At 43.9% G+C, this 15,642-nt stretch overlaps 1 pseudogene; it reads left to right on the top strand.

The window, feature by feature from the left end:
• LOC119321292 overlaps positions 1-15,354 on the top strand; it is a 44,430-nt pseudogene extending 29,076 nt beyond the window's left edge.
• The last annotated feature ends 288 nt before the right edge of the window (positions 15,355-15,642 follow it).

Raw genomic sequence — 15,642 nt, 5'->3', positions numbered from 1 at the left:
CATTTGCCATATCTCATAATCATAGTATGCGGCAATTGCTAACATGATTCGGACGGACTTCAGCTTCGCTACTGGTCAATCCCTTGAACTTGTCGATAACCCTTAGCGACAAGTCGAGCCTTATATATGGTGACATTACCATCCGCGTCCGTCTTCTTATTAAAGATCCATTTGTCTTCTATTGCTCGCCGATCATCGGGCAAGTCTGTCAAAGTCCATACTTCGTTTTCATACATGGATCCTATCTCAGATTGCATGGCTTCAAGCCATTTGTTGGAATCTGGGCCCGCCATCGCTTCTTAATAGTTCGAAGGTTCACCGTTGTCTAACAACATAATTTCTAAGACAGGGTTACCGTACCACTCTGGTGCGGAACGTGTCCTTGTGGACCTTCGAAGTTCAGTAAGAGCTTGATCCGAAGTATCTTGATCATCATCATTAACCTCCTCTCTTGTCGGAGCAGGCACCACAGGAACATCTTCCTGAGCTGCGCTACTTACCGGTTCAATAGGTAGTACTTCATCAAGTTCCACTTTCCTCCCACTTAATTCTTTCGAGAGAAACTCTTTCTCTAGAAAGGACCCGTTCTTGGCCACAAAGATCTTGCCCTCGGATCTTAAGTAGAAAGTATACCCAGTCGTTTCCTTAGGGTATCCTATGAAGACACATTTTTCCGACTTGGGTTCGAGCTTCTCAGGTTGAAGTTTCTTGACATAAGCATCACATCCCCAAACTTTTAGAAACGACAGCTTAGGTTTCTTCCCAAACCATAATTCATATGGTGTCGTCTCAACGGATTTAGACGGTGCCCTATTTAACTTGAATGTAGCTGTCTCTAGAGCGTATCCCCAAAATGATAGTGGTAAATCGGTAAGTGACATCATAGATCGCACCATATCCAATAGAGTGCGATTACGATGTTCGGACACACCATTTCGCTGAGGTGTTCCAGGCGGCGTGAGTTGTGAAACGATTCCACATTTCCTTAAGTGCGTACCAAATTCGTGACTTAAATATTCACCCCCACGATCTGATCGTAAGAACTTTATCTTTCGGTCACGTTGATTCTCTACCTCATTCTGAAATTCCTTGAACTTTTCAAAGGTGTCAGACTTGTGTTTCATCAAGTAGACATACCCATATCTACTCAAGTCATCAGTGAGAGTGAGAACATAATGATATCCTCCGCGAGCCTCAACGCTCATTGGACCGCACACATCAGTATGTATGATTTCCAATAAGTTGGTGGCTCGCTCCATTGTTCTGGAGAACGGAGTCTTGGTCATCTTACCCATGAGGCATGGCTCGCATGTGTCAAATGATTCATAATCTAGAGACTCCGAAAGTCCATCAGCATGGAGCTTCTTCATGCGCTTGACACCAATGTGACCAAGGCGGCAGTGCCACAAGTATGTGGGACTATCGTTATCAACTTTACATCTTTTAGTATTCACACTATGAATATGTGTAACATTACGCTCGAGATTCATTAAGAATAAACCATTCACCAGCGGGGCATGACCATAAAACATATCACTCATATAAATAGAACAACCATTATTCTCGGATTTAAATGAGTAGCCATCTCGAATTAAACGAGATCCTGATACAATGTTCATGCTCAAAGCTGGTACTAAATAACAATTATTGAGGTTCAAAACTAATCCTGTAGGTAAATGTAGAGGTAGCATGCCGACGGCGATCACATCGACCTTGGAACCATTCCCGACGCGCATCGTCACCTCGTCCTTCGCCAGTCTTCATTTATTTCGCAGCTCCTGCTTTGAGTTACAAATATGAGCAACCGCACCGGTATCAAATACCCAGGAGCTACTACGAGCACTGGTAAGGTACACATCAATTACATGTATATCACATATACCTTTGGTTTTGCCGGCCTTCTTGTCCGCTAAGTACTTGGGGCAGTTCCGCTTCCAGTGTCTGCTTCCCTTGCAATAAAAGCACTCAGTTTCAGGCTTGGGTCCATTACTTGACTTCTTCCCGGCAACTGGCTTACCGGGCGCGGCAACTCCCTTGCCGTCCTTCTTGAAGTTCTTCTTACCCTTGCCTTTCTTGAACTTAGTGGTTTTATTCACCATCAACACTTGATGTTCCTTTTTGATCTCCACCTCCGCTGATTTCAGCATTGAATATACCTTAGGAATGGTCTTTTCCATCCCCTGCATATTGAAGTTCATCACAAAGCTCTTGTTGCTTGGTGGGAGCGACTGGAGGATTCTGTCGACCACCGCATCATCCGGGAGATTGACTCCCAGTTGAGATAAGCGGTTGTGCAACCCAGACATTTTGAGTATGTGCTCGCTGACAGAACCATTCTCCTCCATCTTGCAACTGTAGAACTTGTCGGAGACTTCATATCTCTCGACCCGGGCGTGAGCTTGGAAAACCATTCTCAGCACTTGGAACATCTCATATGCTCCGTGCTGCTCAAAACACTTTTGGAGCCCCTATTCTAAGCTGTAAAGCATGCCGCACTGAACCAGGGAGTAATCATCACTACGCGACTGCCAGGCGTTCATAACGTCTTGAGTTGCTGGGAAAATGGGTGCTTCACCTAGCGGTGCATCTAGGACATATGCTTTCTTGGCAGCTATGAGGATGATCCTCAAGTTCCAGACCCAGCCCGTATAGTTGTTGCCATCGTCTTTCAGCTTGGTTTTATCTAGGAACACGTTGAAGTTGAGAGGGCAACATTAGCGTGGGCCATTTGATCTACAAGACATATTGCAAAGATTTTAGACTAAGTTCATGATAATTAAGTTCATCTAATCAAATAATGAACTCCCACTCAGATAGACATCCCTCTAGTCATCTAAGTGATCCATGATCCGAGTCAACTAGCCCGTGTCCGATCATCACGTGAGACGGACTAGTCATCATCGGTGAACATCTTCATGTTGATCGTATCTTCTATACGACTCATGTTCGACCTTTCGGTCTTCCGTGTTCCGAGGCCATGTCTGTACATGCTAGGCTCGTCAAGTTAACCTAAGTGTACTGCGTGTGTAAATCTGGCTTACACCCGTTGTATTCGAACGTTAGGATCTATCACACCCGATCATCACGTGGTGCTTCGAAACAACAAACCTTCGCAACGGTGCACAGTTAGGGGGAAGACTTTTCTTGAAATTATTATGAGGGATCATCTTATTTACTACCGTTGTTCTAAGTAAACAAGATGAAAAACATGATAAACATCACATGCAATCAAATAGTGACATGATATGGCCAATATCATATTGCTCCTTTGATCTCCATCTTCGGGGCGGCATGATCATCTTCGTCACCGACATGACACCATGATCTCCATCATCATGATCTCCATCATCGTGTCTTCATGAAGTTGTCACGCCAACGACTACTTCTACTTCTATGGCTAACGCGTTTAGCAATAAAGTAAAGTAATTTATATGGTGTTCTTCAATGACACGCAGGTCATACAAAAAATAAAGACAACTCCTATGGCTCCTGCCGGTTGTCATACTCATCGACATGCAAGTCGTGATTCCTATTACAAGAACATGATCATCTCATACATCACATATATCATTCATCATATCCTTTGGCCATATCACATCACAAAACACTTGCTGCAAAAACAAGTTAGACGTCTTCTAATTGTTGTTGCAAGTTTTTACGTGGCTTCTATAGGTGATCTAGCAAGAACGTTTTCTTACCTACGTTAAAGCCACAACGTGATTTGCCAACTTCTATTTACCCTTCATAAGGACCCTTTTCATTGAATCCGCTCCTACTAAAGTGGGAGCGACAGACACCCGCTAGCCACCTTATGCAACTAGTGCATGTCAGTCGGTGGAACCTGTCTCACGTAAGCGTACGTGTAAGGTTGGTCCGGGCCGCTTCATCCCACAATACCGCTGAAGCAAAATAAGACTAGTAGTGGCAAGAAAGTTGTCAACATATACACCCACAACAAATTGTGTTCTACTCGTGCAAAGAAAACTACGCAAAAACCTAGCTCATGATGCCACTGTTGGGGAACGTTGCATAAAATAAAAAATTTCCTACATTCACCAAGATCAATCTAGGAGTTCGTCCAACAACGAGAGAGAGGAGTGCATCTACATACCCTTGTAGATCGCGAGCGGAAGCGTTCAAGAGAACGGGGTTGAGGGAGTCGTACTCGTCGTGATCCAAATCACCGGAGATCCTAGTGCCGAACGGACGGCACCTTCGCGTTCAACACACGTACGGTCAGCGTGACGTCTCCTCCTTCTTGATCCAGCAAGGGGAAAGGAGAGGTTGATGAAGATCCAGCATCACGACGGCGTGGTGGTGGATGCAGCAGGGATCCGGCAGGGCTTCGCCAAGCGTCTGCGGGAGGGAGAGGTGTAGCAAAAGGGAAGGGAGGCGCCAAGTGCAAGGGTGCGGCTGCCCTCCCTCCCCCCTCTTTATATAGGGTCCCCAGGGGGGCGTCGGCCCTAGGAGATGGGATCTCCTAGGGGGGCGGCGGCCAAGGGGGGAGCCTTGCCCCCAAGGCAAGTGGAGGCGCCCCCTCCCCTAGGGTTCCCAACCCTAGGCGCAGGGGGGGCCAAGGGGGCGCACCAGCCCATCAGGGGCTGGTCCCCTCCCCACTTCAGCCCACGGGGCCCTCCGGGATAGGTGGCCCCACCCGGTGGACCCCTGGGACCCTTCTGGTGGTCCCGGTACAATACCGGTGACCCCCGAAACTTTCCCGATGGCCGAAATAGCACTTCTTATATATAATTCTTCACCTCCAGACCATTCCGGAACTCCTCGTGACGTCCAGGATCTCATCCGGGACTCCGAACAACTTTCGGGTTACTGCATATTCATATCTCTACAACCCTAGCGTCACCGAACCTGAAGTGTGTAGACCCTATGGGTTCGGGAGACAAGCAGACATGACCGAGACGCCTCTCAGGTCAATAACCAACAGCGGGATCTTACCCATGTTGGCTCCCACATGCTCCTCGATGATCTCATCGGATGAACCACGATGTCGAGGATTCAATCAATCCCGTATACAATTCCCTTTGCAATCGGTATGTTACTTGCCCAAGACTCGATCGTCGGTATCCCAATACCTCGTTCAGTCTCGTTATCGGCAAGTCACTTTACTCGTACCGTAATGCATGATCCTGTGACCAGACACTTGGTCACATTGAGCTCATTATGATGATGCATTACCGAGTGGGCCCAGAGATACCTCTCCGTCATACGGAGTGATAAATCCCAGTCTCGATTCGTGCCAACCCAACAGACACTTTCGGAGATACCCGTAGTGCACCTTTATAGCCACCCAGTTACGTTGTGACGTTTGGCACACCCAAAGCACTCCTACGGTATCCGGGAGTTGCACAATCTCATGGTCTAGGAAATGATACTTGACACTTGGAAAAGCTCTAGCTAAACGAACTACACGATCTTTGAGCTATGCTTAGGATTGGGTCTTGTCCATCACATCATTCTCCTAATGATGTGATCCCGTTATCAACGACATCCAATGCCCATAGTCAGGAAACCATGACTATCTGTTGATCAACGAGCTAGTCAACTAGAGGCTTACTAGGGACATGTTGTGGTCTATGTATTCACACGTGTATTACGATTTCCTGATAACACAGTTATAGCATGAATAATAGACAATTATCATGAACAAAGAAATATAATAATAACCATTTATTATTGCCTCTAGGGCATGTTTCCAACAAAAACCCGTCTCCGGCCATGGCTGGAGCCTATTACGGCAGCGTCTGTGGACGACGTAGCCTTCTTGAAGGCGTCAGCATGATGCTCTCTCTTCCTCTGTGTGGGACAGCTCCAGGGGAAACCTCAGACCCAGAGGGTCGGTCGTTAGCTGTGTGTTAGCGTCGTTTCCCTCTCGAGGACATCGATTTTGGATTTTAATCCGGTCATAGGGACCAGTTAGTGTGTTGGGAGGTTGGTGGTAGGCGTTGGTGTGGAGTCGAGGCTTCTGCGGCAACGATGATGGGGAAGTGAAGTTGGAGGCGTTGTAGTGGTAGTTGGCTCTTCTCCGGCGTGTTTGTAGGATTACCTTGGTAGTTTCAAGGGCGAGGGTGCCCTTCGCGCCGTGCACGAGAAAGATTTCTCCATGTAAATTCAAAACAAAACAAACAATATTTGATGACTGAATCCTATAAACAAAATTCATTCTGCGATGGCGTTCCAAGGGGGCCTCTCGGGCGCTCTCCATGTCGTCCGATCGGTTCAAGCACTCCTACTAGTTCGATGAACCTTAACGTCATTGACTTGAGGGAAAGTTGTTGCTTTTTATAAAATTGTGACGTGGGCCCAACAACTTCCTAACAAAGAGGAAGTAATCAACGACACCAACGATGATATTTCAAGATCCATATAAATATCTTATGTACTCTAGAATTCTCTATTTACTTGTAACTAATCATACAGTACAAACCTATATAGGGGGTATTTGTCCCTTTTATTTTACTTTCCTCATATTTAAAGGATTTCAGAAAGATCCATTCCATAGTTATGCCTTGAAAACAAAAAACTTCACTTAACTTTTGATACAAGCTGCAATTTAAATTTAGAGATGGCGCAAGTTAATTTTTGAAGGACAGGTGTTAGGATTATATAAAGTGCATGATGTAATAAACTTTAGCAAGCCTACATTCTATTAATTATGAAATTAAACTAAATGGTAGAACAAAGTATTTTAGTTGAGATTATACTATAATAGAATAAACTAAAAGGTATAAAAATTTGGTATAAATACTTACTCTATCTTAACTCATGTAGAACAAAACAACCTATAGCCCACACTATCGTAAGCGATCGCGTGATCTTGGCGCGAAATCCTTACTACTTCAAAAATATGTAAGGTTCCTTTCCCTACCAGGACCCTGTTCTACCCGCGTTTCATCCTCCACCTCGCTTCGCTATTCGGCGGCGGGGCTCCTAGGGCGCAGAAGGAGGAGGAGGAGGAGGTGGGAGGGAGTGGTGGCGGATGAGGGAGGGAGGAATGAGGGGTGTGGGGCTGTGGACTGGGGCTAGGGTTCGATACCTTTTTCCTCTCACGCGCTAGCTAGCTGTGGCACTCGCGCGACCGCTCGCTTGCTCGTTGTGGTGCCGCGTTCACACACTATTCATCGCCTACGTGGATAGCTTGGTTCTGCCTAGGAACCAGCTCATCCTTTATATGTTCGATGCCGGACTCCCTCTGCTTCTCTCTCTCTCTTCTTCACGCGGCAGAGTTTTTCAGGCGACGGCGTCTCCGGCCGCAAACATTTGCCGCCGACCAACTCGTCTTCGCCGACTGATTCATCCACCCTCCAACGTCCATTGTCACCCTGCCCGTCCCACGCCCGAAACCGTAACCAACCTTCGTTCCCCTATGATGCGTCTGATCCCAACATGCTCGCCTCCCGATTTGCTACCGGGCTACCATCACCCACTTCGTCGACAGATTCATCCACCGATGCAGAAAATATTCCAGGTTTGGTTTCACAGGTTGGATGCGTCACCCTGAAGTGGAGCAAGAAGAAATCGCTGTGTCTGAATGTTTCTGTCTGTTTCTTCGAATTGGTGGATACCATGGGTTTCATTCTTGAGACAGCTTGATTTTGTTGGGCTTTTAAGTGAAGTTGTTCGTGTTGGTTAGATCAGCTTTAGCTGCATAATCATAATATCAATTGTTTACCACTTGCAGCGCATCGCTCTCAGGTGGCTTCTTGGGCTGGCTGACAGGCATCCTGTAAGAATGAGATACAGCTCTGTATCTATTTCTTGTCTATGGAGATGAAGATAGGCCAGCGCTCATAACATACCAAAATGTAGCTCTAAACTGGAAGTGGTGTCCTTTTCTTTCTGGTCGGTGTTAGAAATTTTGCTATAACAAGGTAGCTCATGTGTGTTCATGTTGTATTCCTGTTCAGTAGACATGTCCCGCTTCATATTTTACATGATCATCTGCTATTTTGGTTCAGATGTACCTGAGCTATTTGTAGATAAGCTCGCATATCAGGTAATTAATGTTCTTGATTTCTTCGGGTACTATATCTGATAATTGACTTAATTTTTTGGTATTCTATTGGTTCCTAAAGGAGTCCTCTGATGTTATTGTTACATTGCGCTCGCAGTTTAGGTTCTGTGATGTGCATGGGTGTCACTGCTGGTGCCTGCGTGCCTACCCTCTTTGCGTTAAGAGTTTGCTTGTTTAGGACTTTAAAGCTTGCTATTTGATTTTGCCTAACAATTTGTTTATATATTGCCCTAGACAAAGTAGGGGGGAATGTTTCTTGGCCCAATGTTGGCTTCACCTCTATGCAAAGCCCCATCTTGTAGTGAGTGGCTGTATAATAATGTAATAATTGATACTTCAGTTTCAGTCATGGATTTATCAGTGGATTATTTCTTTGTGTACACTGGCTGCACATTGTGTTATGCATTAACTTCATATTCTGATCTTTCAGATATTTTAATATGGCTCTTCTGGCCTCCTAGTCCAAAAGGTTCTTGTTGGGGGAGATAACAGATGGATCACTTTGGTTAACCATAAGTATAAAATTGACAAACCTAATTTACTCAGGTCTAAACCTGATGTGGGCTCCCCATTCTGGAAAGGTGTCACTTGTGCTCTTGTTGGAGCTAGGCCTTTCTACAGGTGGTCTCTCGGCAATGGTAAAAATATTAGCCTATGGCATGACACCACTTTAAAAACCCAATTCTAGGATATCTTTGACATTTGTCAACAACAAAGTTGCTCTGTGGCTCAAGTCTGGGATGGGTGTACTCTCAAGTTATCATTTAGGAGATTTGTAGATAAGGAGTTTCTAACTAAATGGCAACAGTTGCTAGCTATCCAAGCTCCTTACACCCCTAACTGTGATATTGATCAACCTGTGTGGGTCCTTGAGCCGACTGGTGTTTACTCTGTACGTTCCTTTTACAATATGATTAACTGGGGTGGAGTCTATACTCCTGTTTGGAAGAATTTTTGGAACATTTGTGGTCCCTCGTCGATATCTAGTCTTCCTTTGGTTAGCATTGCATAATAAGATTCTGACTAGGGACAACCTGAGTAAGCGACGGCCATATTCCGATGAACAAGAATCTGTTCAACACTTGCTCTTTGATTGTTTAATTGCTAAAGATCTATGGGGTGATGTAGCTGAATGTTTTATTTTTTATGTACCCAGTAATATGTGTGATCTTGCTGCCTTATGGTGTGTAGATAAGAAAAAGTCTGTTGTTGGCATTGCTTGTGTTTAACCACTTGCTGCCTATGGACAATGTGTAATGCTCTCTGTTTCCAGGGCGTGGTGCGGACAAGTACTCGGGTTATCCTGGGCAGGTATGTGCCCTGATTCGCCAATGGAAGATATTATGTGCAGACGCTCAATCTGCTCTACTTCGGCGTTGTCTCCTGCTGCTGGACTGGCGAAGAGGAGAGCTGCTACGAATGGCCTGGAGATGAATTCGTGGACTGGAGCAGGGAACGGTCCAGGTGGCCTTGCGCACAAAGCTCATTCCGGCTGAAGGCCTGAAAAATTAATGTAATAAGCTAGCCTAAACTGTCTCCTTTTGCTGCTGGTCCTATGTAAATAGAACCACTAAAAATCTACTCTGCTTCTCTCCCTGAACCCTGCACGGTTCAAGTATGGGAACTTTTTGTTTTCCTTAGATGTTCTAGATTTGCTACTCTTGCTCAACTCGAGAGCTGTAAACTGTCGTCGTGCTTTTGCTTCATTAATAAAATGAGGCGGGGGGAAAGGAAACCCCTTTCATTCATATCTTTCAGGTATTATTAAACTTTATTATTGTGGCACTAGTGTACAAGTGAACTAATGTCTGCTTCAGTGGTATTTTAGCATGGTATACTTCTTCCTCCATTAGCTTGTTATGTTTACACTCCTGGTTATTTAAGTCCTACTGAACATATTTTTATGCCATGTGCAGGAAGTTCGTGGCAGTGGACAAGAACCTGAGTCGGAAATTGTCCAGCCCTGTACAAGTGTGCGTATTTTCTCCCCTTTGTATATTTCTAGCATGTTCTTTTAGAATGACAATTATCTCCATTGTTTAAATATCTGGCTGAAGTCAGTTACTTGATCAGATATCAGAGGCAGGGTGTTAATGTATGTCGATTCCTTAAAGCAATAAACGAGTCACTGAGCAATATCTTTGCTAATCATTACCTGTAAATAGTACTAGTACCAAAAGTTGGGTCTAAAGAAGTACTCACCCAGTTCAAATCAACCTCTCCATCTATCAGGAGGCGTGCCTTAACTGAAGCGCTGAAGAAGCTTCAGTGCCAGACGCTGAGTTTTGTGGGAGAGAACTCATGGTTCCATGCCGGCGCTGTCCTCAGAACCACAGAACTAGATTGGAGATGCTTTGCTCTAGTCGAGGTACTGCACATTTCAACAATTCATGTGATCACTTGATCCATACTCAGGGTAAGGCAGGTTCTGAGTGTTTTTGTGGGCAAATCGCAGCAGGTTCAGGGCGAAGGAGCAGGGGGCTCCTTTCAGTTTACACAAAGCACAGCTACTGCTACAGGCCGATGACACCTGTTTCAAGCATTTTGCCATTCTGTTTTGTGCAGGGACAACCAGTCCAGCTTCCCGAGATCCCCCCTTCTCTTCCACGTACGCAATCCCTCCGGCACAAACGAGCTCTTAGCCAAAAAAAAGGGCCAGGGTAGATTGGGACTATAAGAAACAGTGTGCCAATTTCAGGGATTTCAAGATCATGGTTCAGTGCAGACTCCAAGTGTGAATTTAAGGTTTACTTTAGACTTTTCTCTCAGGAAAATCATACTAGGTCTATCTGTTCTGTTGTTGTAACATTCAGAAGAAAAGTTTGGTGCTGAGCTCAGTCTAAAAGGAGACTAAACCAATAGAAACAAGGCTTTGTGTAATACATATACTTGCGCCGAGTATTAAACAACATGTTAACAAACCATGTCAATAATTATAGATGTGCGAGCAAAAGGGTTCGTCCGTTGTAATGGGAGAAAAAAAAATCATAATCTCCAATGGCCATGGCCATATTTTGCTGCATCAACGAGATACACTATCACTCTCAATTTTTTGAGATCATGAAAAAAATAACTTGTACATTTATTTGAAATCATGAACATTTTTCAAATTCATGAACACTTTTTAAAAAATCAAACATTTTTTTTTGAATTCATGAGCATTTTATACTATTTGCAAACATTTTCTAAAAATTGCGAATACTTTTTAAACAAATTTCTTGAATCGACAAACATTTCTAAAATCAAAAAATACTTTTCTGGCAATAGGTGGGAAATGTTTTGAAATTCACAAACATTGTTTTGATTTAACAAACATATTTTAGATGCATCATAATTTTTTTAATCAGCGAACATTTTATGAATGAACAAACTATTTTGCAAGTCACAGACATTTTTTAATTTTTATGATATTCTTCCATTCATGAACATTTTTTGAATTGGCAAAATTTGTTCAATTTCATTAATACTTTTTAATACATGAACTTTCTAAAAAAAACATTAACATTTTTTGATTTCCCAAACATTTGTTTTGAAAATTGTGAACATTTTTTTAATAAGCAAACATTTTTTACAAAATCATGTATATTTTTTGAACTCACAACCATTTTATTACAAAATTATCATTTTTTTTAATTTACGAAAAGTTTTTGAAGACCCAAATTATTTAAAGGAGAAAAAATGAAAATAAAAATAAAAGAAAAAAATTAGAAAACAGGCCGTCCGGACATGGGCCGACCAAAACGGGCGCGATGTGTCTTCTCACAGCGAGTATAGGAGGACCCTATTGTATGGCCCTGCCCAGGCGGGGATTCCCCTGTGTGAAGCATTTGTTTATCACTTTTTATCACTAGGTGGCATTGGTGTGATTTTCTCGACAAAAAAGTGGCATTGGTGGGTAATATTTCACAACTTTGAGGGTAATTTTCGTGACGTACCGCAAGAAGCAATAATCCCTTTATTATTATAGGTATAGATCTAGATGTGGCAAGTGCAAACTTGCCACGGATTTCACTACTTCCCCGCTCACGACTTAAATTTGTCAGCGCCCACCAATCACTATGTCGGATCATGCATGCTGGGAGCCATCCACCTCTACCGATATCGCCGCCCGTCACCCCACCGAGTGAAACCTTCATGACCGCAGACTCCGCCCGACCATGGTTGGTGCAGTCTCCGTTGTGGCCCTCCTTGTATCCCTCTGCAGACACCACTGTACGACCGACAAACCATCAGCTGTTACTGGCGCCGCCTCACCTGGAAAACCGCTCATCACTGGGAGGACCACCCGATAGCGCTCATCGTCAAGCCAAAAGTGAGAGGCCATGCCCCTCGTGCCAACGTATGGCTACAATCGATGGTACTGCTGCAACTGGTGCCTGGTGGTACTGCTGCTGCTCGTGCATCATGGACGCCATCCTTCATTGTTGATGCTGGTACATCATGAATACCATGTCAGTTTTGGGCTATCGAGGTGGAGGACGCATGGAGATGCAGCGCGGGAAGATGGGCTATCGGATTGGCTGTCGACCGGAGGATTACGAGGACTGGGTGAAAACCCGTCTCCAGCCATGGATGGAGCCTGTGACGGCGGCGTCTGAGGACGCTGTAACCTTCTTGAAGGCGTCAACATGATGCTCTCTCTTCCTCTGTGAGGGACAGCTTTGGGGGGACCCCAAACCAGGAGGGCCAGTCATTGTAGTGTGTTAGCGTCGTTTCCCTCTCGAGGGCATCGGTTTTGGATTTTAATCCGGTCATAGGGACCAGTTGGACTGTTGGGAGGTTGGTGGTAGGCGTTGGTGTGGAGTCGAGGCTTCTGTTGATGATGGGGAAGTGAAGTCGGAGGCATTGCAGTGGTAGTTGGCTCTTCTCGGGCGTGTTCGTGGGATTACCTTGGTTTGGTTGTTGTGGTGAAGTCGGTATTGCGGCTGCGGGACCCCTGTGGCAACGATGACAGACAACAAGTAGTCCGCCTTTAGGTGGTCTTCCATGACGCCAATCTTGCATAGTTCTCCTTTGGAACTCTCCTGTGGAGTCAGATTTGTGTTGCCCTTGATGCGGGTGGCTGAGTCTGGCATGGATCTTCATGTGTTCCTACACGGCCTTTACGGCAAGTGTTGGATCAATTTTCGTCCACAGCGAAGTCGGAGTCGCTTGCTTGAGGATTAGGGATGGCGATGACGTCTGTTTGGGAAGAAGTGATGATGACGATGCTTGTGTGTTACCCTGACAAGGCACTATTTGTAAAGGTGTATGTGTGGGATATCTGGGTGTGTTGCTCAGTGGTTTGTGATGGTTTCCACTCGATTTTGTGTTGATTAACTGAGCAATTGTTTCTGCTTAACTAATTGATGAGGCAAATCTTTTGCCTCCGTTTCAAAATAAAATAATAACATATCTGTTGCTGCGAGGCGACGATAACTGCCGGTAGCGAGGGGCGGTGGCAGACGGTTAGAGCTGGGTTGGCTGGCGGCCGCGCTAGGAAAAAGAAGATGGAGGTGGAAGATGAAGTTGGATGAAGATCTAATGACTCTGGATGAAAATGATTCATGCAATTATTATTTTTAGGCACCTCATGTATTGTCAGCGAATTGGAAAATTGCACGGTGCCGCTATCTACCGGCAACGGCTCATCCAGTCAGCTAGTAACACCTCACATGCAATTATTATTTTTAGGCACCTCATGTATTGTCAGCGAATTGGAAAATTGCACGGTGCCGCTATCTACCGGCAACGGCTCATCCAGTCAGCTAGTAACACCTCACATTGTATATTGATATACGTGTTGTATAAAAAGTGTTCCATGTTTATGAAATATCTGGTATTTCAACTGCTGGTCCATCACTGTACTTCACATGCAAGATTGGCAATAATGTGTCCGACCCACTCTCTTTTTTTGTCACACAATAAATCCAACCATTTCTTTCACTTTGTCTAATTTAAAACTTTTAAACCATATATTTCTTTTTGAAACTTTTTTTATATTTGAACTCCTTGCGCCAAAACCTTTAAAATGAGACCAATTTTGGTTATTTTTCAACCATGTTTAAATTTGAACATACATTCTAAAATAATCAATTTCACTCTGATACATTACAATTTCACTTTATTTAGTTAATGTTTCATAATTTTGAATCTACATTTCACTTCAACTGGCTTGTTTCACAAAAACAACATATATTTCAATTGTGCATTTCCCAAATAGCCTATTTCACTCTTTTGAAATAGTTTATTTCACATTTCCAAATAATCGTTTTCACATCAATACATTACAATTTCACTTTTTGTGATTACTATTTCATAATTTAAAATCTACATTTCACATTTGACTGGCTTGTTTCACAAAAAAACATCTATTTCAATTGCACATTTCGGAAATATACTATTTCACTCTTTTAAAATAAATTGTTTCAAATTTTCAAATAATCAATTTCACAATGATGCATTATAATTTCACTTTCCGTGGTTGCTATTTCACAATTGAGGACCTATATTTCACTTTCCACTGGGTAGTTCAAAAAAAAACTATTTCGGTGGCACATTTTTCAAAAAAACATGTTTCACTCTTTTGAAAAAATGGTTACACATTTGCAAACAATCAGCTTCACAAGTTATCATTTTAATTTCATAAAGGGTTAATATAGGTTTCTAGTGAAATAGATTGGTTTCACATATTTCAATTGAAAAAGGTTTTTCCTTATTTTTCTAGTGAAATAGATTTGTTTCACATATGGACTGTGAAACACTAAAATTTAAAAGTGTTCGAAATGTATCTAAGTTTGGTCTAGTTCTAAAGGTCCCGGTGCCAGGAGTTCAAATATACAAACTATTTCAAAAATGAACTTATAGTTTAAATGATATGGACGATTTAATTTAGCTAAGATGAAATAAAAGGGTGGATTTATGTGTGGGAGAAGAGAGAGAGAGGGAGAGAGAGAGAGGGCTGTCACATGCTGCCACCAATCCCTGCCATATGAAGGACAATGGTGGGGCCAATAGTTGTATTAGGCATGGTATTCAATTTGTATAGCAAAAAAAGGGAGAATAGTAGATGTTTACAGCCTGAATCTTAAAGCCATCGATGAAAGGTGAGGTTTTTCATAGTAAAAGAAAAAGGTGAGAGTTTTTAGCCAAATCCGCATTTAATTTAAAATTTCAGAAATCGCTGGAACGTGAGAATTCAAACATTGGTCTAAGAATATCCTTTTGGGCACTGGATTTTCAGGATCTATAGAGTTACTCTTACTATCGGCGCTGCTACGCGTCCGCCGGCCGATGATTCTAAAATATCCGCCGCGTCGATGGTCGTTGGATCCCCGCGCCGTTAGCCGTCCGATGTAGTGCCCGCGCCCCGCATGCCCCCTCATTAATTTCCGCAACAAGCGCGTTGTTGCGGAAACAAACAACCTTGCCCCGGCCCCGACAGAGCTGCGCAACCTTACCCCGGCCCCGACAGAGCTGCGCCCAGCGCGGCGCTATTGCGGAAACAAACAACCTTGCCCCGGCCCCGACAGAGCTGCGCCCAGCGGGGCGCTATTGCGGAAACAAACAACCTTGCCCCGGCCCCGACAGAGCTGCGCCCAGCGCGACACTATTGCGGAAACAAACAACCTTGC

Source organism: Triticum dicoccoides, chromosome 6B (genome assembly GCF_002162155.2).
Source record: "Triticum dicoccoides isolate Atlit2015 ecotype Zavitan chromosome 6B, WEW_v2.0, whole genome shotgun sequence".
Classification (NCBI taxonomy): Eukaryota; Viridiplantae; Streptophyta; class Magnoliopsida; order Poales; family Poaceae; genus Triticum; species Triticum dicoccoides.
Note: the sequence above shows the minus strand (reverse complement) of the source record. Positions and strands in the feature narration are given on the sequence as shown.